Here is a 22,339-nt window from a genome sequence, read left to right as displayed (position 1 = left end):
TTCTATGAGAAAGTTGAATTCTTAATTATATGGGGAATTTCGTACGTGAGTTTCATTTTTTATTTCAGAAAGATTTCTATGGGGTAATTTAATTCTCACTTTTACGAAAAATTTATGGAACATTTTTATATTTTATGGGGATTTCTACAGATTCATTTTTCCCATTTTCTATAGAAAACCCATGGTGCATTTTTTTCGTCAATTTTATGGGAAACTAAACAACAAATTTTTCTTCAAAACAAAAATAAAAATAAATAAAAAAAAGTCTACACCATGCTATGAATAATTCAAAGTTCGATAGCGCAATCATTCAACATTATTTACAAACTTTTATCTAAAAATTAATTATTAAGTTATGCCACGACTTAATAGAACGTTAAAATTGATACCAAAAATATATATATACATTTATATAAATATACATATATGTAATGAATAATTTCAATATCTCAAATGTAAAATAAACTTGCTCCAATTCTTCTATTTCCCCTTAGTTTGATAACGAACATATATATATATATATATATATATATATATATATATATATATATATATATATATATATATATATATATATATATATCAGAATAGTCGCCTAAATGTCTCGTACTATTTCTCTCATGTATTGTAAAAATAGGGAGGAGTAGAAAGGGAAGAAGTAAAAGAAAGAAGGGGAGGGGGGAATATGGTAATCGTTGGCGGGTATCAGCAGACAGCGCACGTAGGCAAAAAAAGCTTTGATAGTTTGCCGAACTGGTTTCGTGCTCACGTAAACAAATTACCATTTACTTTTAAGCCATTTTCAGTCTATTTGTATCGGTACATAGTTTTTTTGTTGTGATTTAAAAATACGAGTAGAGAAAAAAAGGACAGATAAGTAGGAGGGAAGAGAAAGTTAATTGGGAACATATGGGAGAGTTTGGAATTTTTTTTTTTTTTTTTTGAGAAGGAATTTTTTTGAAGATTTCGGAGTTGTGGGAAGGTTTTGTAAGGAAAATTTGCTGGTGAAGATGGTGGGGTAGGTAATTTTTCGAAAAAAAATTTTTGTAAGGGTTGCAATTGAGTTTGAAGAGGAAATGGAGGAGAAATTTTGAATTTTTGAAAAGGAAGAGTTCAGTAATTTGTTTGAAAAGCGATTTTGAAGAAATTTTGAAATTTCGGAAGAGGTTTGGATGGGAAATTTGCTGAGGAAGAAGGTGGGGTAGGTAATTTTTTGGAAAAAAATTTTGTAAGGGTTGAAATCAGGTTTGAAGAAGAAATGGAGGAGAAATTTTGAATTATGGAAAAGGAAGAATTCAGTAATTTGTTTAAAGAGGGATTTTGAAGGAATTTTGAAATTTTGGAAGAGGTTTGAATGGGAAATTTGCTGACAAAGATGGTGGGGTAGGTAATTTTTTGGAAAAAAATATTTGTAAGAGTTGAAATTAGGTTTGAAAAAAGAAATTGAGGAGAAATTTTGAATTTTGGAAAAGGAAGTCTTCAGTAATTTGTTTGAAGAAGGATTTTGAAGGGATTCTGAAATTTTGGGAGAGTTTTGGATGGGAAATTTGATGGAAAAGAGGTTAGGAAGGGTTGAATCAATTTTAGAAAAGAAATAAAACAGGATAAATTCTGAGTTTTGCAGAAATGGGAGAATTCAAAATTTTTTTATGGGAAATTTTTATGGTAATTTCAAAGTCAAACGGTGGATGTTGACAGAAAATTTACCACTGAATAAGATCCGGTATCTAGTTTTGGTTAAAAAAATTTTCAAAACTTTCAAAAACGAATTTCAAATCAAAACGCGGGAAAACTTGAATTTTTTAGAAAGGGAGCCCGTATAAAAACAAATTGTTAAAACGAGAATAAAAAAGTATTGACTACTCTAAACTTCAAAACGTGACACAACGACGAACTTTTTTTGAACATTTTTTAAACTTTTGAAAATTCAAGAGAAAAATCAATAAATATAATGATTCAGAAATAGTTCAAAATTAGTTGTTTCTGAACGTATTTTGCACAGAAATGTTAATTTGTAGTATTAAGTCAATTGTTATTTTCTGTGTATTGTAAGAAGTTTGAAAATCGTTTAAAAAAGTTTCGTCATTGTGTCACGTTTTAATGTTTAGAATAGTCAACACTTTTTTAAAGTTTTTTTAAAAATTTGTTTTACACGGGAGAGTTTGATTTTCTTATATTATGAATTTCTATGAATATTTCGAAAGAATATATTTCATATGTACCTCGTAAATTTAAAATTCAGTCATTTCGAATCTTCAAAATAAAAAAATTTTCTAAAATTTTGAATTCCGATCATTTTGTCAAATTTCGAAATCCTCCCAATTTTTTTTAAAAATCCTTAAAAAAAAAAATTTCAAACCCCCTAAATTAATTTTTTTCGAGCTATACAAATTGTCATCTTTTTGTCCAATTGACAATTGACGTCAATAATGATTTTGTCATGTTTAGGCAAAATAAATCTGGCCCGAAAATTGGCGGTAAATTCAAAAAAATGACCGCCGGTCAATTGTCTGACAATTCCTCTGCCTAAAATCAGCAATTCGACTTCGAAAGTCGTAGAAAAAATTACCTAAGTCCCTTAACCACTTGAAAGACCCTAACGTTACCAAAATTCATAATGAGGCCCAAATTTGGACCCAGGTATTTTGAATAATCATTCAATTGCTATCTCATTTTATAGAGCACAGTAGCATTAAATACAAAGTATGTAACCAATAAATCTTTATCCGGATCAAGTGCCAATGACACACACGCAGACACACACGCACACAAAAATTTAGACAAAAATATTTCCCAGGTTGGTCCTGAGATTAGAATAAAAGTTATTAGCATAAATGTGAATCCCCAATAAATTACCATATCCCCACTCTTTATCTGTGTGCGTGCGTGTATGTGTATGTGTGCAAATGTGAATGTGTAATCATGTTTGTTGTTGTTGATATTAATATACATTGTGGATTATTTATTTTATTGGCCTAGGTGAATATAAAGGGACAAGTTTTATCAATCGCGGTGACACTATTGCTTTAATATTGAGTAGTTTTATATTTAAGAGGGTTACAAATCCATCATCGAGGATTACCATCCACTCAAGGGTTACCGTGGGACTCTACAACCTCATAATTATTTATATCCACTCTGATTATTTTATATTTTACGGTGGATTTATGAAGAATTGAAATTGACGGTTGGCTAATTTTAGATACAGAATCAGGATTTTGAAGAAAATTTCTTAGGAACTGAGACTTTTGGAGGTAATTAGAAGCTGGGGGTGTAGGGAATCCGGTGGCAAGTTGAATGACTACCATGAAGAGTACTTTTGTAGAACAGGGTAGAATGGTTTTTTTTTAATTTTGAAATTTTGAATTTTTTGAGCGGGGAAATTTTTTGACCAATTTTTTAAGTAGTGGAGAGAGTAGACAATTTGATAGCGAGTTAACTGACTACCGAGACGGGTACTTTTGAAAGAGGGGTAAGACGGGGTTTTTTCAAAAATAGAAACTTTGGGTTTTTTGAGCTGAGAAATTTGTGAGAAAATTCTTGAGGGACTGAAAGGTGTGGATCATTAAATTATGAGTTAAATAAAAACCATGACGGGTACTTTTGAAAAAAGAGTTGAAATGGTTTTTTGGAAAACTTAATTTTTGACAAATTTTGGGGATTGATTTTAAATTATACTGTAGCAATCAAAATTGAGAATTAAATAAACTTCTTAGTAAATTCTTAAATTGAAAAAGATGAAAAATTCGAATTTTCGACAAGGAGAAAGTTCAATAATTTTTTTTTATTTTCCTATGAATTTGAAAGTTATAGGAGGGTTGTAGATAGGAAATTTGCTAGAGAAAATCCTCAGCTACTTAATTTTTTGTAAAAAGAATTTTGTAACCCCAAAAATCGATTTTAAATTCGGTAAGGAGGGAAAAATTAAAATTTTGACTAAGAGAGAGTTTAAAATCTTTTTTCTGAAGGAAATTTTCTAGAAATTTTAAAGTCATAGAAGAGCTTTAGATAGGAAATTTGCTGGAGAAAATCCTCAGCTACTTAATTTTTTGTAAAAAGAATTTTGTAACCCCAAAAATCGATTTCAAATTCGGTAAGGAGGGAAAAATTAAAATTTTGACTAAGAGAGAGTTTAAAATCTTTTTTCTGAAGGAAATTTTCTAGAAATTTTAAAGTCATAGAAGGGTTTTAGATAGGAAATTTTCTGGAGAAAATCCTCAGCTACTTAATTTTTTGTTAAAATAATTTTGTAATCCCAAAAATCGATATTAAATTCGATAAGGAGGAAAAAATTAGAATTTTGACTAAGAGAGAGTTCAAAATCTTTTTTCTGAAGGAAATTCTTTAGAAATTTTAAAGTCATAGAAGGGTTTTGGATAGGAAATTTGCTGGACAAAATTCTCAGATACTTAACTTTTAGTTAAATAAAGTTTGTAATCCAATAAATCGATTTTAAATCAAAAAAGGAGAAAATTTAAAAATTTTGACAGAGCGAGCAACAATTTTTTTATAAGAAAATTCCCTAAAAAATCAAAGTTATGGGAGTGTTCTATAAACCTGAAGCTAGCGGCCGTAATAAGTAGCGGCTACGCAAAAAATTGCTGGTCGCTACTTATTACGGTCGCTAGCTCCAGCTTCATGAATGTTCCAGATAGGAAATTTTCCGGAAAAAATTCTCAATTACTTAATATTTTTTGCATGCGATTTCGTCACATAAAATTATTTCTAAATTTATAATAAGTACACTTAAATAATACAAAAAAATCTCTCGATACAAAGAAAAATGACTAAAGAACAGATTTTATCCGTTTTTAAATCGACTAATTACGATTTGTCAATAAAATATCTGTTCGCAGACGTCGATACAAAAAACTATGTTAAAATTTAAATTAATATACAGGATTTCAATGAAAAATTGTTGTATATGTAATAAACTTCTAACTCACTTGAATATCAGTCACATGAATGCTCAAGGTATGCACTTTTGGATTTTAAAAACTTTCTCTAACCGACAGCCACACGAGAAGATATAAAACTGTTAACCGCAAGGTTTGAAGAAGTTTTAATTCTAACGATTTGAAAGATGTTGAAGACTTCGGCTCGTATGTATTCAAATAAGTTACATTTATAAATACAATAATAATGGCAAAGTTACTACAATCTGAGACCACATAGTAGAAATGATTTTATTACACGATCCATTTTACAAAATCTGGATAAAAAAACAAATGAATGTAACACAAAAAATTAAATTTATTTTTTATCTGAAACGACTTTTTTTTCTTTATTTTGAAAAAAATTATTCAAGCAACTGCTAACAGTAAATATTAAGATCATAGTGTACTAGAGGATATACTCTAGTGAACTCCAAAATATCCTTATATATCGCTCGAACAAAATCGTATTCAAAGTTGTAGAATATCTTTCTTACTAAGGAAAATATAAGTGGCTGGGCGCCATCTCGTGGCGAGCACCGAACTACTCCAGCTACTGCTGCCTAGCACTGATAACTTTCCTTTTCTTTATATTTATCTTTTCTCGTATACAAGGAAATGCAATATTGCTGCAAAAAAATAATGTAGAGAAAGGGGGGGGGGACAAATGGGCCCCTTAAGAAAAAAATGTTTAAATCCTGTTTTTTTTACTTGTTTTACTTTTTTTTACTTCCTTGCCGGGTATTTGACCTTCATTTGTTCTTTCCATTAAAAATAAAAATTTAAAAAATGTGGGGTAAAATGGGCCACAACAAAATTCAATGTATGTTTCTCGCTTGTTTTATGTTTTGAAAATTTTTGCTATGTATTTAGTATAAAAAAGAGTTGATAGTGAAAACTTGGATCTCAAAATAACTTAATTCAAAATTTTTAATTACTTGTTGTAACAAGTCAGGTCAAAAAATTAAAAAAGAACAAAAAAATTGAAAATTTGAAAAGAACAAAAAATTTAAAGTTTTTACCAGGAAAATGTTCGCGAATTTTTTTTATAAAAAATTTTCTAGTTATGGGAGTGTTTCAGATAGGAAATTATATGTACAAGACAGTGAGAAAGATCGTTTTGAATAAATATCTCTTGGAAGGAATAAAAAAAAAATAAAAACAACTCTAAGAATCGGCATAAAAATGTTGGATTGTTGGATTGTTTGACATTGAACCAGTTGGCAGGTGGAACAATCGCTCGTCAACGAATGAATCGAGACTGGTATCCTCTCTCTATACATCCATACATTACACATCCACACATAACATATCTACAGCCGAGTCTATAGCTATAGACAGTCATATCCGGCGGGTACTGGCAATTAATAACTCGCCGGGGCCTATTAATGCCATTGTTCAGAGACGCGTGACGACGTATTAACAACTATATACTATACACTATACACATGCTACAATATATATATATACTGTCTCCCTCTCTCTCCCTCTCTACAGAGCTAAGACCTGAGAAAATAATAAACATTTACAGTAACTGGCAAAAAAAAGACCCTTTTAGAGCACGCATGGAATAAAAACGTGACGTGTTTTCTTGCCTGGTCCCTCCTCTGGTTTTAAAACTCGCGGAGCGATCGGTCGATCGATTGAGTAAAAGACCGCCAGGTGATTTGAGTCCTAGTTCGGTGCAATCGCTTCTGGAAATCTATATATCGATCTCTGAGATCGATATATATGTATAAATATATGTATATGTAGATATATATATATGTGTGAGTGGAGAAGGTTTTTTTATGTGCGGAGAGATTTTATCAGCAAACTGGCACCCGATGTGTTGAGCAGCTGACGGACTAAATTAGTTCGTTAGGTTTTGGCTCATTACGGAGGATTTTTAGAGCTGAAGGGGATTTTGGGTCAGGAATTTGGTGGAGAGGAGGGGGGGATTTTTTGACAAAAAAATTGGGAGGTGGGAAAATTAGTTTGAAAGAAAAGGAGGAAAATTTGAAATTTTTGAAAGGGAGGAATTTTTGAAAGGAGTTGAAGTATTTTTTTAATGGGAATTTTCAAGGGGGTTTTGAAATTATGGAATGTTTTAGATGGGAAATTTAGTGGAAAAGACGATAGAGTGAGTGAATTTTAGAAAAAAGATTTTGAGTGAGTCGAAATTTATTTTGGCAGAGAAAAAGAGGGAAATTTTGAATTTTTGAAAGAGAGGAGTTGAATTATTTTTCTTTATAGAAATTTTTAAGGGAATTTTGAAATTATGAGAAGGTTTTGGATAGGAAATTTTGTGGAGAAAAGTGTGGAGTAAGTAAATTATAGAAATAAATTTTTTGAGTGAATCGAAAGTTAGTTTGGAAAAGGGAGGGAAATTTGGAATTTTTGAAAGGAAAGAGTTGAATTAATAAATTTATGGGGAATTTTTAAGGAGATTTTGAGGTTATGACAGGATTTTGGATAAGAAATTTAGTGGAGAAAAAAGTAGGGTAGGTAATTATTTGATTAAAAATTTTTAGAAAGTTTCAGAATGGATGTAAAGGAGAAAAGGAGGGAAAATTTGAATTTTTGAAAGAGAGGAGTTGAATTATGTCATATATGGGGAATTTCTGAAGTTATTTTGAAGTCATTGGAAGGTTTTGGATAAGAAATTTAGTGAAGAAGAGAGTAGAGAGAGTAGATTTTTAGAAAGAAATTTTAGAAAGTGGTAAAAATTAGTTTGGGAGAGAAAAGGAGGATTATTTGAAATTTTTGAAACGGCAGGGTTGAATTATTTTTTTTTTTTTGGGAAGTTCTGAAGGTATTCTGAAGTTATTGGAGGATGTTGGATAGGAAATTCGGCGGACAAAAGAGTAGGGAAAGAAGTTTTAAAAAAAAAGTTTTTAAACAGTTAAAAGTTAATTTGAAAGTGAAAAAGGGGACAACCATTTGGAAGAAAATTTGAATCTTTTGTGAGAAATTTTCAGAGTGATTTTTAAGTATCCGGAGGCTTTTGAATAGAAAATTAAGTAGATGGAGTAGGTAGTTTTTGGATCAATAATTTTTTGAATCTCTAAAAATAAAAAAATTTTCAGAAAAATAATAAATTCTGGTCACACCCTTAATTATCGCCCCAGCCTAAGCCTCTTCCCCAAAAAATCAAATTTAATTTTCTCCCCCTTCCTCTCGTCTTTCCCAAAAACACAAAAAAACATCCATCCCATCATTATGACCCAGTCTATAGACGCGATAAAAGAAAAAAAATCCCCCCCCCCCCCTCCTATCGCGATCTCTCTCCATGGTCTGGGTCTTTAGCAAAAAAATATCAGAATGTGTTATATCAATTGTTAAAATATAAAGAGTAATTTTAGTGAATTACTTTATTCATCTGGAATGTCTCGAGTCCGCGGACTGAGGGTCGGAGGAAAAAAAAATTCAGTAGTCAAGTTGATGATGCGCAAAATAAAGAAGAGAAGGGACATCGACCGTTTGTATTTAACTTTTTTTTTATATTTATACTTACTACTGATTTCTGTCTTTATTTAATCCAGCTGTTGTATGACCGTACAGTAATAATGATAATAATAATGATGATAGCGAGTCTTTAGTCGGTTGTATTCTGAGATAATTTAGTGGTAGTGGGATGGATCTGTTTATTATTTCTCACAAATAAAGGAATTCCAATGATGGATATATAAAAGAGTTTAGTTGAGAATATAAAAATAAAGGAGTCGAGGAATAAAAATAAGTTTAATAAAATAAAATAAATGAAAGAGACGTTAATTGTCGTAATAATTGAAAAGAGTAACATATGGATTCCTTTTGATCTACACCGGTGGGAATATTTATGTATTATTTAACTTTACTTAACTCTTTTTTTAGCGAATTATGGTACGGGTGAATAATGACAATTAATTGATAATTATCATGGGGATCGCGACAATGGAGAACGGAGAGTAAATGGGCATTTATGTGTTGCTTGGGTTGTAACTTTGGTATGGGAGGTTTTTTTTTTGTTGAGGATGAGAAGTTTATGATGGGAGGCTGGAACCTAGGGAGGTTTGAGTTGGCCTTCAAAATTTTTTTTTTAATTCTGAAACTTCTATGGTAAGTACTAGAACTACTGAACCACTATTCCTAATACAAAAACTACTTAACTACTAATCCAAGTACTAGAACTACTATTCCAAGTACTAAAACTACTAAATTATTATACCAGGTACTAAAATTACTAATCTGCTATTCTAAGTATTAAAAATACTAAACTACTATTCAAAGTACTAGAACTGCGATCCCAAGTACTAAAACTACTAAACTATGATTCCAAATATTAAAACCACTATACCAAGTACTACGACTACTAAATTACTGTTCCAAGTACTAAAACTACTAAATTACTATTCCAAGCACCAGAACTACAAAACTATGATTCTAAATACTAAAACTACTATGGCAAGTACTAAATCTACTAATCTTCTATTCTAAGTACCAGAACTACCAAATTACTATTCCAAGAACTAAAACGGCTAAACTACTATCTCAAATACTAAAAATACCAAACTACCATTCCAAGTACAAGAACTACTAAACTATTATTTCAAATACTAAAACTATTAAGCAAAGTACAAATATTACTAAATTACTATGGAAGTACTAAAACTACCAAACTTTTATTTAAAATACTAAACTACTTTTCCAAGTACTAGAACTTCTATGCCAAGTACTAAATTACTATCAAAAGTTCTAAAACTACTATAATTACTAGAACCACTAAACTACTATGACAGTTATTAAAACTACTAAACTGCAATCACATACGACTGTTGAAACTATTTAACTACTATGTCAAGTACTAAAACTACTAAACTACTATGACAACTATTATTTTACTATGCTGCTTTGACAAATACTAAAATTACTAGATTACAATGCCAAGTACTAAAACTATTATATTAAATACTAAACGGCTATTAGTACTAATTAGTACTTTTGATTTTTTAAAGCTACTAAATTACTCTGAAAACTACGATTAAAACTACTAAAATTATTATTATCAAAACTATTTTTGCTACGATAACTACTAAAATACTGTTAGTACTTTTATCTATTTGTAATTTTTGTACAACTACTAAACTATTATGACAGCTATCAAACATCTGTTATGCCAAGTACTAAAACAACTATTAATACTACTAAACTACTATGCCAACTTCTAAATTATTGTGCCAAGTACTGAAACTACTAAAATCGAATTCCAAGTACTAAAACTACTATTAATACTACTAAGCTACAACTACTAAACTACTATACAAACTTCTAAATCACTATGCCAAGTACTGAAACTTCTAAAATATATTTCCAAGTACTAAAACTACTATGCAAACTACTATATTACTATGCCAAGTGCTAAAACTACTATGCAAACTATTAAAATGACAATAACAACTACTAAACCACCATCAGCACTAATAGGTAGTCCCAATTTTTTAATCCTACTAAACCACTCCGGCAAATACTATAAACTACTAAAACTACTATTATCAAAACTATTTTCCCACAATAACTACCAAATAACTATTAATACTTTTAGCTACTCGTAATTATTGTACAACTACTAAACTACTATACTGTCATGCCAAGTACTAAAACTACTAAATTACCCCGTCGAGCAGAAAAATACTAAACTACCATTACGACTACACCCAATACCAATAATTACTACCAATATTTAGCAACTACCAAACTACTATGACCCCTACTCACTCACCCAGGGTCACTGACCCCTCCCCCTTTCCCTCAAAATTGCTATATCCCATAAAAAAACAAAACCCTTATTCCCAATCGAGCAGTATCTCAACTCACCATCGCTTCTAGCTCCTCTCACACAGCAACGATCACCCATCAACGGCATCGCCATTTCCATTGCCACCACCACCACTGCATCATTCCATTCTACTTATAAATACTCCTCAAGTAATGACAGGAAAACTGCCTACACACTGCACTCCGACAGATACCTCCCCCTCACCCCTTCTCCTTCCCCCCTTTCGAGCGCTCATTTCTAAACCATCAACTCCTGGCTTCTATCATCTCTTCTGATAAATCCTCTCGCTTTGAACATCAAACTGTGCAACAATCAAACAACCTTTTAAATACTTTAAGATCCATAAAATAAAAGCCTAGATCTGGATCTGAATTACAAACAAAAGACCATTTTTTATAAAACAAAAAAAAATTAAATGAGTGCGTGAGTGAGTGACTCGGAATTTTCTGTTTCAGTCTCTGGCACCTCAACATTTAATGTAAATATGTTTATATCGATGTTTAAAATCACAAGTTTTATAATTTATATAAATAACGTATGACTCCCAAGGGGGAAGGAAAGGGAGAGGGAAACGTGAGCTGTGGAGCGGATCAGTTTTAGCGCGAAGAAACTCACGACCGATTACAATCATCGTTGGTCGTTGGTTGGTTTGTTGTTTCGGATCGGTGGTCAGACGAGTGCGTCCACGCGTGACCCCGTGTGTTACAACTCGACTCCTGGACTCCCCAACTCCATACGGCGGCGGAGATTACAATTAAAGATGTTGAGTGAGCGAGGAATAATTGTTGAGTATGTGAAGATGGGTTTATTGAGTACGAACTAAACGAGAGACGGTGGTGGAAATATATTATTTTTTATGTTTATTTGATTATTTTTATGCTAGCAGTGACCCTAAGACTTTTGAAGGACTTGGACACTGGTCAAATATTCCGAAAATGCTGGAGAGGACTTTGGTTGGGCGCCAGGTTCTGAACGCGAACGCGAGATCTTTCGAATGCTGAGGGCTTCGATTGATTCTGAGCCTAGGGGAACTGATAATGATGGGTTTTGAGGAATTAGAGGAGCTATTGGTAGAGTTGAACCCACTGTTCGTGCTATAGATGGCTTTGAGGGCGGATTTGGTGAACCGAAAGCATTAATTAATGATCCTGATGACCTTAATGTTATTTTAGGTGGACTTAAAGCATAAATAAGTGACTTTAGGCCATTCTATGCAGCCCTTAATTTGTAACGTATGATTTTGATGACCTTAATGTCATTTTAGATGGACCTAAAGCCTGAATTAGTGATCTTGGTGACCGTAAGCCATTTCTGCGCGGCCCTCAATTTGTATTTTATGATCCTGATGACCTAAATGCTATTTTAGGTGTATCTAAAGCCTAAATAAGTGACCTTAGACCATTCTGGACAGCCCTTAATCTGTAATGTATGATATTGATGACCTTAATGTCATTTTAGATGGTCCTAAAGACTGAATTAGTAATGCTGGTGACCTTAAGTCATATCTAGGCGGTCCTTAATTTTTAATTTTTATATTGAAGACCTTAATGCTACTTTAAGTGGACCAAAAACCTGAATTAGTGATCCTGGTATCCTTAAGGCATTTCTTCGCGGCCCTCAGTTTGTAATTGTAGTCAGTGGTCCTAATTGTCCTAGAATATCAATAAGCGAGCTTAAAGTTTTTATTGACAAACTCGATGGACCTATATGACTTATCAATGGACCTGAATCTCAGGTGAGTGGCCCTCATGGCCCTTAATTTGATGTTATAAGTTCTTCAGTATCTAAGGGTGATGTCAAAGGTCACTGAAATTATCTAGAACCACAGAAATTGAATTTTGATCTCTTAAAGTGCCTATCGAAAATATGTACGGGCCAACAATGAATATTTAAGGGCTCAGTGTTAAGTAATTGACCTTCAGGTTAAAAAAATAATCCTAGTAACCCTCAAAGTCTATAAAATGACTCTTAAGCTTCTTAGGTTTCTGTCAATCGATCTTACAAAATTAACCTCCTAGTCATCCTTAAGCTAAAACTAGTGAACCTTAACATTACATAAAGTCATTCCTGAAGCCCTTATTACCTTTGTCAATGAATTTTTAGGTCCCTAGGTAATTCATAAAGGCCCTTAAATTTTTACTAATGGCCCTAAAGCTCCATGAACTGATTTATTGGACCTTTATCATCAACTGAAAGATCCTAGTCACCTCAAGCTTATTCTAAACAACCTTATAACAGAAGCTTCTAACAATGGACCTCAAGACCTCAATATCAGCCCTTATTGTTCTTACGCTAACGGACCTTAATATTTCAATAGTCAAAATTTGACTTTATTTGAAACAATCAAATTTAAAAAATTCATAGCTCACGACCTTATAAAGATATCGACCTTTCATTGGCCCTTTTTTAAAGGTCAAAAATTTTCCTCTCTCTTTTCCTTATCAAACTTCAAAAATTCATAACTCGGTTCCAAATCAAAATTAAGGGCTCGCCGACGTCTCATTTTAAAGCTGAGGCTTTTGGCTACAAATTCCCATAAACAAGACCGAAATTCCATGATTTAATTTCGAGATATCGAACTCTCAAGTCATGACAAAAATTTCTACTATAAGTAAAAAATAAAAAATTATGATAATAATAAAAATAAATGCTCACATATTTAATGAAAAAAAATAATTTTCTCAGAAGACATGATAATTCAATATTCCCGTCCGCTCATTGTCTTTTTTTTATTTTTATATCCCAACATAAACAAGAAATCTTTCGAATGGAAATTATTACGCGCTAACTCTTGTTATTTATTATTATTGTTTTTTTTTTCCTGTTTAGTGACTAGTGAGTGAACAGATGAGGACAATAATATATATAATAATCGAGAGTAGGAACAATCAGGTTAAATCTTTTTGTTTCTTCAGATTATTTTTTAGTCACGGAGTCACGCGCAATAACTGTTCACTTATTATTTGTCATTGTCTTTTTTAATACACTACTGTTATTACTTTTAGACGATAATTATCTATAGTAATTGATTATTATTACTGTAATTATTATCATTTATAAATATGTGTGAAATTTAAGTGAAAGTTTTTTTTTTTTTTTTTTTGTGAGATGGATTTTTCAATGACGAGAATGGACTTAACTGGAGTTTTTATTTTCAATTTTAAAAAATTCATAATTTTGAAACTTACCAATATTAAGGGCTGTTTAAGGTCTCTTTATTAATTTCCAAAAAAAAAAAAAAAAAAAAAAAAAAATAAACAAACAGAAATGAGAATTGGAATAAAAAAAAATGAATAAATATTTTCAAATCCTTCTCATTTCTCATTTCAGATTTTACGTACGATTCTAATGGCAAAAAATAATAATCATAATAATAAGGATGATAAAAGTTGGGCGAGTATGCGCTTTCTGTTAAAATTACTTTGCGGTGGATTGTCATTACATCTGCGATACGAAGGTTATAAGGGAATCCCTTTAGTTTTATTGCTTTTGCTTTTGCTTCAACTTTAGCTTCTGCTTCTGTTTTTCTGCTCCTGCAACTGCTTTCTTATTCGCAAACTCTCAACTATTTTAAACTTTTTCATAAAGACAGTTGTCCTTGAATTGAGAAAGAAAATTACCAGTCACGGACAAGGATTGACCTTTACTGTGAAATAATAGTTTCATATATTTTTATAAATAAATATACGCGAGAATGTGAAGAAATCCGTGGAATCAGAGACTTCATTTTATTTCTCGGGTTCACCGACTTTTTAATGAAGGGGGTAATTTTTTTTTTTTAACCTTGAAGATGTGACTTTGGTGTCGTAAAAGTTTTTTTTTGGGTTCTCAAAAATTTTAATTGAAGATTCGGTTGGTAAAAAATTTTGAAATTTCAAATTTTTTAGTTTTTGCGGGAAAATTCGTCATAACTTTTGGAAAAATTTTGATGAAGGTAAATAAAAAATGTAGCTGGAGGCCCAAGCTTTGAGATGACACCTTAAACAGTCCTTAGTATTGATAAATCAAAAAGTTATGAATTTTCGAAATTTGAATTAAAAAATTTAGAAGATACATGGATTTTTGGAATATATATGAAAGTATATTAGGCCATATCTCGGAAACTATTGATTAGATTTAGATTTTGTTCAAATAAAAATTGTAGCCTGAAGTCTAAGCTTTAAAATGAGACCTTAGACGAAGCTAAATATTGAAAAGTTTTGAAGTTACGAACTTTCAAAGCTTGAATTCGAAAATTTGGAAGATGCACATATATTTTTGGAATATATATGAATGTATATCAGGCAATATCTCGGAAACTATTAATCAGATTTTGATGTTGTCAAAATGAAACTTGTAGCTAGAAGTCTGACCTTTGAAATGAGACCTTAAACGGCCCTTAATATTAATACGTTTCGAAGTTATAAATTTTTAAAGCTTGAATTCACAAATTTGGAAGATGCATGGATTTTTGGAATATATATGAATGTATATCAGGCAATATCTCGGAAACTATTAACCAGATTTTGATTTTGTCCAAATGAAAATTGTAGTTGGCAGTCTGACCTTTAAAATGAGACTTTATACGGCCCATAATATTCATAAGTTCAAAAGTTATGAATTTTTCAAATTTTAAAATAAGTTACGATAAAAAATTTCATTTTTCAAAATTTGACTAACTCAAAAATTCGCTATCTCGAAAACTATTAATCGAAACTCAATCAAACAAAAATAAAAATTGTAGTTGAAGCCCTGAACTTTACAATGAGACCTCAAACGTCGCTTAATATCCATACCTTCAAAAGTTATTAATTTTCAAATTTCAAAAAATTATTTCCCAAATTCCAAATTTCCATTTTGATAAAATATCCTAATTCTCTCTCTGGTTAACAAACTACCATCTTCTAAAAATTACAAATTTCTGACCCTCCCCCCCTCCATGTCCTTTATATTTAAATAAAAAAAAATACGCGGGAAAAAATGAAATTAAAAAAATCATTTGGCAGAAAAACTAAAAGTAATAATAATAATTGTCATATATTATGAATGTAGCCTTATAAATAATAGTGAAAAGGTAAAGAAAATGCCTGAAGGTAAGCAGTTAGTTACCAAATGTTCACACGGTCTATGAAAACGTTTTGACCCGCGAGTTTGCCGAGACTGTGAATACGAAACTGACCAAATCAACAACTATAACACTGAGTGCTGAGTAAAACCGAGTGTTTATCTTATGAATACCTAAATCCACCTACTCTGTTGCTCCATTATATTATAATTTACTTACCAATGTTATAATTACAATTTCTGAGGGTAAATCCAACTATGAGTTGGCCCCAACCTCTGTCTCGATCTACGACTTCGCGAATTATACATCGCGACTTCTGTTCTATTACTGCAATGTCTACATTTAAACAAGTAACTGAGTAATAATCTAACCGTGTTCACTATTACATGACATAACATAAGAGCAAGTGAATAAATTTAATTTTATTTCGGGTCTAGGCTACTAAGCACTCGAGCGCTCGGCGAATTTCAACCTGGATCTGGACGGTCGGTCTTGGACCTGAAGTTGGATGGACTTTAGAGCGAGCTAGTTTTTCAATTGTTGCTCTGACGAATACGTTGTATATTTATATATATGTTGAATTTTAAAAAAATATGAAAGTTTTTATTTTTGAGAAATTATTATTTTTGGACTTGAAAAATTGATAACTGTTGAAGGAATTGATATTAATGGCCATTTAAGGTCTCATTCTAAATTTTAGACCTTCAGCTTCAATTTTCATTCAGACGTAATCGAAATCCGATCAATAGTTTCCGAGATATCGCCTAATGTAGATCCATATATATTCCAAAAATCCATGCGTCTTCCAAATTTTTGAAATCCATCTTCAAACATTCATAACTTTCGAACTTATCAATATTAAGGGTCGTTTAAGATCTCATTTCAAAGCTCATACCTTCAGCTACAATTTTTATTCAAACCAAATCCAAATCTGATCAATAGCTTCCGAGATATCGCCTAATATACATTCATATATATTCCAAAAAGACATGCATCCTCCAAATTTTTGAATTCAAGCTTCAAAATTTCATAACTTCCAAACTAATCAATATTAAGCTTTATCTAAGGTTTCATTTCAAAGCTTAGACCCCCAGCTACAATTTTTATTTTGAAAAAATCGAAATCTGATCAATAGTTTCCGAAATACCGCCTTATATAGATTCATATATATTTCAAAATTCAACTTTTATTTTTTTCCATTCCACTTTCAAAAATTCATAACTTCTAAACTTATCGATATTTAGAGACATTTAAGGTCTCATTTTAAAGCTTAGGCTTCCGGCTACAATTTTCCTTTTTACCCAACCAAGATCCGACCCTTAGTTTCCTAGATATCGACCTCCGAAACTCAAATTCCTACTGTTCCAAAATAAAGAATAATCTGATTTCGAAATCCAATTACTATGTTCATAATAATTAAAATTATTTAAGTGAATATCAATCATTTCCTACAAATAGCGCAATTGTTTGCTGACATAATGATGCGTGTAATGCAACAGAGGCTGCAAATGTAAAAACAAACTCTCGTGCCTGCGGGAGAGGGAAAGAGAGGGAAATGAACGGTCCATAAGAGAATGGGATTGTATATTGTCCAGCCAATCAAATCGATCTGACCATCCAGTCATTTTACTCTGCCCAATCATCGCATCTCTCGATACTAGAGCAACTAATTCATCTTACTCTCAACCGGTTTAATAATTCCATCTTTAATTACTCCCTTCTAAAATCAACAACTCAAAATCTTATCGTCATTAAGCCTCATAATTAGTCTCAACTTATCCCCCAGACTTTTCTATACAATTTTCATTATTATACAATCCTTTTCCGACCGTAACTTTCCTCGATATCGTGATTTGAAACTCGACTCCAAATTTCGAAATTCTATTTTATTTCGATTTTAAGTTTCTTTAATTTTTTTTTAATACAAAAAATAAAAATTGAACAACGGAAGTGAGCTTATGTTTTAGATCAGACTTTTGTCGATTTCTAGACCACCCACTTGATTAATTTTTGATGAATACTTTCCGAGATACTGATGAGCAAAGACAGCGACCATCGAGTTATCGGTACTTGAGATATTTTTTTGAAATTTAAAATTTATGAGCCGAGTGTTTTTAAGTGAGCACACGAATCGATAGTTAAGTGCAAGTGGTAACTTAAGTAGTAAGTAGTGAGGAGGGGGGGGGGGGGGGAGAGAGGAAGAAATAAAGCAGGAAGAATAAAGAGGGCAGAGTTTAGTCGGAGTAAGTGAGTTGGGATGTCCACTTATGGTTGTTGTGTATCGCTCGAGTGAGTTTTCGAACGGAATTTCTTATTCACCGACATCTGCGTCTCTTTCGTTTCCTTTTTCGTGGGACTTACAACTTTTACAACTTACATGTTATGTCCCCCTTTTTATTTTATGCTGACGACTCTGTCCCCTTGTCTTAGCTCGCCTCTTACTCGCGACTCCAACCGACGGTGACGGTTCTTTTAATTCTTTGTATTGTCATTTTATGGGGTGAAGAGGTGACTTAATAATCTACTGACTCTAACAATTTTTTTTTTTCAGGCACCATTTTACCCATACGAGAATTTTTTGGATTTTCGTGAAATTTCTTGCATGGAAAAACTATTGTTAAAAGTATGTAAAAAAAAAATGGTAATTATGTGATAAATATATAGCAGCAAAAATATCTAGATTGAAAAATATATGATTTTTACATATATTGGATTATATATTTATAATAATATATTTACCCATATATAATGTTTTGTATTTTTCTATATATATTATCTCATATAATGCTCAATATATTCTTGCCATATATGGATAGTGTATATATAATATATAAGTACAATATAATAAACTTGATATATATTTCCATATATTTTGACCCATTTAGTTAGTGGTATATGGTCTCTATATAATTGATTATATATGAAATAATTTATATGTTTAAATATATGGTTCGCAGTATATTGGAATTATATTTTTCCAATATAATAAAACTTATATTTTTCGCAATATATTGAAAATTTTATTTTTTCAATATACTTTTTCAATTTATACACAATTTCACAAAAAAAAGTCAAATTTATTATTTTTTTTCTTTTCATTGATCTTGCATTTGCTGAATAATTAACGCAATAACTTAAAAAAAGTAAAAAAAGTGCCATATATTTTACAATATACTGGAAACCATATATTTTGCAATATACTGGAAAACATATATAAAAAATACAAAAAATTCTATATATTAATTAATATACTACTTTCAATATAATATATCAATATAAAAAAAGATATATTAAAATATATATGCAAAACATACATAAAAAAGTTATATATTGATAAACATATTGATAATATATTCTATCAATATATTTTTATTCAATATATTATCATATATTAATACGGCAAAAATATTAATATTATTTTATATATTGTACAATATATCACATTATAATATTCATATATTCTATCATATATGTTTTTACATAAAAAGCTTTTTCATGCGGGTTTGAGTTCACTTTTACTCCAAGTGAAAATTTTTAGATTCATTTTACCCTGGGTTTTACAATAAAATTTTTTAAAATTAAATTTTACTAAAAATTCAATTTTTATTTTCTTTTTCAAATTTTCGAATAATTTTTATTGACTCATTTTGTGTACACGTGAATTTTATTAATTTTTTTTTAGTTCAAAAAAATATTTTGGCCCATCTTACCCATAAGTGAAAATTTTACTCCCAAAAAAAAAATTTCATTAAAATTTTTCTTTCAAAAATATATAAGTCAATTTTACCCCAGAGTATGAAAAAAAAATTGATCCATTATACCTCGCATTAAAAAAAATTTTTTTGTCTTCGTTCTGGCTCAAAAAAATTTAATTGGTTGCCATTTTTATTTGAGTATTTTTTATGACACCTCAATATATAGATATATATATAAATATTTATATAGACATGGAAAGAATTATTTGATAAAAATTTCTCTGTAATTTCGAGTAATCCTGGGCCGTTGCAAAAAATTGGTATTTTTTGTTTTAAATTAAAATTTTTTGTTTAAATATTAACATTGCTAGACTATATTTTACTCAATTATTGAGTAATTTTTTAAAAGTCTTATATTTAATCGATTATTGTGAATATTTCATCTTAATCTATTAATTTTTACTCCATGCGATTAATTTTTGCTCCCCAATATTCCATTCTTTTAAACCCATTAATTTTTCCATGAAAAACTGCTTCTAACTCGAATAAATTTTCTAATCTATGGAAGTAATTTTTACTCTAAACCGCAGAGTAATATTTCAGTAGTCTCCGTTAATCTTCAGTTAATATCGGCTTCGATCAAATGTCTTTTATTTTGCTCGCGACAACTGACATGTTACGCACACAAACGTAGGTTTGGAAAAAAAGACGATCTCTGTATCTCTCTATAACTTAATATTTATTTTAAAATTAAAAAAAAAATTTGTATCTTTTCTTTTGAACACAATACGAGTCATTTTTTTTTCTTTTTCAAAATATTTATATTAATTCATATTCTCAGGCAATTAGATGGTTTTTTAATTTTTCATAAAAATTTCAGCCTATTCATTGTAATTTTTATTGTAATTAAATATAAATTTTATAAATTGAATCATCAACTTTTTATGATAACCGACGAGTAAAAATTGAACTAGAGAGAATTTATTTAGACAGCCGCTAGGTGTAATTTTTACTCGTAAGTATGAGTAAAAATTAATCTGATTCATTTTTACTCACTGAAAGAGTAAAATTTCGTAATTCAAAAGTAAAAAGTCGTAATGGCCCAAGATTACTCGATTTAGAATAATTTTTATAATAAATAACATGGCAATATTCATATGAAAATTCTTTCCGTGTATAGATATTTATAGCAGCGCATACAAATGCTGTAATTATTAGTCACAAATAAATGATTCATTTGGAGCAAAGAACCCGAATTTCCGACAAATAACTGACAACATTGTCGCTACTAAATACTAAATATACATTTTAAACACGAATATACATGTTGATGTATGTATATATAAATACGGATATTGAATTTCATAAAATCTAAAACAGCCGGCATATATTTATTGTATTTATTTGGTTGGTATTTGTTTTTTACTTTGAACTATACCGCGCTTCTAACAATTTTTAAAAATGACATAAATTTTAATTTTTTAATTAATCCGTAGACTAGTTACTAGACTAATTCTTCTGTAGAAAAAACAAAACTAGAAAAGGATTTTTTTGCACGAGAAATTTTTTCTTGCTCCGAAAAAAAATTTGTAGGAGCAATTAAAAATATGGTGTCAAAAAAATCATTTTTTTTCTGTATAATTTTGAGTTTTTTTAAAAATTCAAATGATTGTTGTCTTCGAGGTATTCGTGAATTTTTACATTATTTAATAAAAATTTTTATATTAAATTCTATTTTTGAATATAAATATTTTATCTTACAAGAGATAAAATATTCAAAATTTATTATAATTCGAAAATTTACTAATTGTTTGAAAATTCACAAAGAATTCGAATTTTAAAAAAATCCGAAAATTCACGAATAATATAAATTTTTAAGATAGTTTCAAAATTTAAAAGAAATGATGCTCAATGATGCTCATGTTTCAAAATTTTTATCAAAAAATTCTTTCAAATTAAGCACATAATAGTACTAATTATTGACAACAGATACCACTTTTTACTATTATTTATTAATTTTTAATATTTTTCTTTTTTCCATGTACAAATTTTATAACCGATGGTATTTTTTTCTACTCCACTAATTCCGGAATATTCCATAAAAAATAGCAATGACTACAACTACAGTGTCTACATATACCATAAATATAATTCCATGTCCATCTTACCCCTCCCTTCCCCTATATCCCCGACCCTTTGAAAGAGCCATGACATTGACATCCAATATCTAAACATTATTATTATTTCCCAATCAATTAACCATCATCTACATTCCACTTCTCCTCCCCCTGTCTCCTTTCCCTAAAAATCCCCCTAATGCTTCGAAATAATAACAATTGTAACGACGTAACAAAACAGCTGGCATAATCCTCCTTACCCGACTTACCCATAATTCCCATCAGCAAACAGGTGGATGACTACCTGTTTCTTTTATTCCCTCCTCCCCTTTCCCCTTTCCTTCTCTTAAATAAATTTAAAAAAACCTTCAAGGCAATTTTTCATTCTCGCTCTTAAAAATTTTTTATCATTAAATAAATATTTTTTTTAAGCTATTTCCGGTCTTTACTGAACGTAGAAAAAGCCAATCAATCAATTTTTACTTAAAATTATTTTTATTACGAAGTGGAATTAAAATGGCGGGAATTTAAAAAAAAACGCGGGAATTTTTAAAAATTTGAATGTGAATTTTAATTATGGCGGTTTTATTAATAGATACTTTAGTGGGTAAGTAAATAAATATATATTTGCATATATTTGTTGTATATTTTATAAAATATGAGGATAAGAAGGAGACTAATTACGGAGTAATGAGCAATGAGTGCTGTGTTGAGTTAAAAGTTATCGGGATTTTTTTTCAATTAAGACCTTG

General features: G+C 30.3%; 1 protein-coding gene across 6 annotated transcripts in view; it reads right to left on the bottom strand.

Annotated features, from left to right (window-relative positions):
- The window catches only part of LOC103577302 (homeobox protein cut), a 126,522-nt gene that overhangs the window by 86,108 nt on the left and 18,075 nt on the right, over positions 1–22,339 (bottom strand). Inside the window, exon 1 of one of the 6 annotated variants that reach the window (XM_053742341.1) lies at positions 10,770–10,781. The exons of the other annotated variants lie outside the window; for them this stretch is intronic. The gene's annotated coding sequence lies outside the window, so the exon portion shown is untranslated. Of the gene's footprint in view, positions 1–10,769; positions 10,782–22,339 lie in introns of those variants that run through there. 6 annotated transcript variants of the gene reach the window in all.

Source organism: Microplitis demolitor, chromosome 10 (assembly GCF_026212275.2).
Source record: "Microplitis demolitor isolate Queensland-Clemson2020A chromosome 10, iyMicDemo2.1a, whole genome shotgun sequence".
Classification (NCBI taxonomy): Eukaryota; Metazoa; Arthropoda; class Insecta; order Hymenoptera; family Braconidae; genus Microplitis; species Microplitis demolitor.
Note: the sequence above shows the minus strand (reverse complement) of the source record. Positions and strands in the feature narration are given on the sequence as shown.